The sequence below is a fragment of the Dioscorea cayenensis genome, chromosome 20, assembly GCF_009730915.1.
Source record: "Dioscorea cayenensis subsp. rotundata cultivar TDr96_F1 chromosome 20, TDr96_F1_v2_PseudoChromosome.rev07_lg8_w22 25.fasta, whole genome shotgun sequence".
NCBI classification, from domain to species: Eukaryota; Viridiplantae; Streptophyta; class Magnoliopsida; order Dioscoreales; family Dioscoreaceae; genus Dioscorea; species Dioscorea cayenensis.
Genome location: NC_052490.1, coordinates 20,439,210 through 20,441,079, shown reverse-complemented (window position 1 = coordinate 20,441,079; position 1,870 = coordinate 20,439,210). Strand labels below are relative to the sequence as shown.

Sequence of the window (1,870 nt, the reverse complement as noted above, 5' to 3'; positions counted from 1 at the left end):
AGCAGCAACACCAGCAGAGGAGCCCGAGCGTGGCACCGACACTTGATTTATTTTCCTTATTTGCACTTTTATTTTTGGACTTGTTATCCTCAGAAAGGACTCTCCTTCTAAGTTTAGTTTGTTTTGTCTCGAGTTATATTGCTTGCTTTATCTTTTATCTACTCGAGTTGTTTTTCTTTTATTGAGCTTTACTGAACCCCCTCGTGTATGCATGCAAATGGTCTTGTCAGTATGGGAATTGAGAACTAGTCATGGGCACGGCAAAAGTGGGTCATGTGAGCTTTACAACCCGTTGGAACATCACTCCCAAGGATTTAGCTCCATTCGAATGCAACACTAGGAGTCAGGGGAGTATTGTTTCAATTGCTTCTTACCGCATCTATCTCATGGAGCCCAGCTACTTTCTTCTTCTCTCTAACATTCCACTGGTAGCTATTTAGACCCATTTCTTCAATAAGTTATCGGGCTTCATCGGGGTCTTGCTACCTAAGGTACCTCCTACTGCCGCGTCCAAAAGTTGCCGTGTACTCGGATTCAAACCGTTGTAAAAGGTCTGAACAATCATCCACTCCGGGAATCCGTGTTGTGGGCATTTGCGCAGGAGCTCCTTGAACCTTTCCCACGTCTCAAATAGAGACTCCAATTCTGACTGTACAAAGGATGAAATCTCATTCCTAAGCTTTACAGATTTTTCGGGAGGGAAATAACGGCCAAGAAAAGCTTCTACCATCTCCTCCCATGTGGTGATCGAGGCTTTAGGTAATGAGTGTAGCCACTGCTTGGCTCTCCCCTTTAGGGAAAATGGGAAGGCTCTCAACTTGATGGCATCATCCGTCACTCCGTTGATCTTTAGCATATCACACACCTCAAGAAAGTTCTCTATGTGACTGTTTGGATCCTCATCGGCCAAACCATTGAACTGTGCGGACTGCTGTAACATGTGGATGAATGCCGGCTTTAGCTCAAAATTCTGAGCTGTAATAAGGAGACGCACAATACTCGATTGTATCCCCAACACTGAAGGTCTAGCATAATCAGAGAGTGTCCTCTGCTGCTCATTTTGTTCTGCCATATTGTCTGAACCTTCAACTTCCAAATCAGCTAAATTAGACGGTTCTTCCACAGGTTCTTTCCCTTTTCTTCTAAGTGTTCTTTCGAGCTCGGGATCTCCTTCAATCAATATTGAGTGGTTCCCTCAGGTCATCAATCTGAAGCTGCACAAAGGAAAGAAAATATATCAGAATTATGATAGAAAAGAAGATGTGAAATAGAATGAATGGATGAATAGCTAAGAAAACAAAAGTGCAAAGTATCTCTAAACGGCTACTCCCCGGTAACGGCCCCAAAAACTTGACAGGTTGCTCCACAAGTGCACGGAATTGTCGAAGTAATAATCCCAGGTGAGTGGGGTATCATATCCACAGGGAGTAGGGAACAAAAATACTTATATTGTCTCTTAGCTAGGTGAAAGATAAAATAGTGATTTATGTGTCAAACAATGTGAAATAACGGAAGTGAAATCAACAAGAAAGAAAATGCGAGTAAGGACAAGGTAAGGCAATCGATAAAGATGGGGTACCCGGGTATTGCTCCCCCTAGGACAATAGTTTCAAGTGCAAGAACTCTCTATTATGCTTCCTAACTAATGCAACGGTGAGTCGTGGACATCCTTAACTACATGGTCCCAAACCTAAGGTCAACCATGCCTAATTCTACACATGTCCCGGAGGAGAAATCGAATAATCTCAACACCTCGCACTCGCATAGAATTGCAATGAGCTCTGGGGATTCCAAGTGATAAATCTCTTCCTAATTATAGACCTAACCCTTTAGTCTAGAAGAAATGTCCCTAGCCACAATTAAGCCCTAG

General features: G+C 43.0%; 1 non-coding gene across 1 annotated transcript; it reads left to right on the top strand.

Annotated features, from left to right (window-relative positions):
- The first annotated feature begins 575 nt into the window (after nucleotides 1-575).
- LOC120251992 lies at nucleotides 576-682 on the top strand. Its single transcript, XR_005533548.1, has one exon. It is a non-coding gene; the product is annotated as a small nucleolar RNA R71 (small nucleolar RNA).
- Nucleotides 683-1,870: the final 1,188 nt, after the last annotated feature.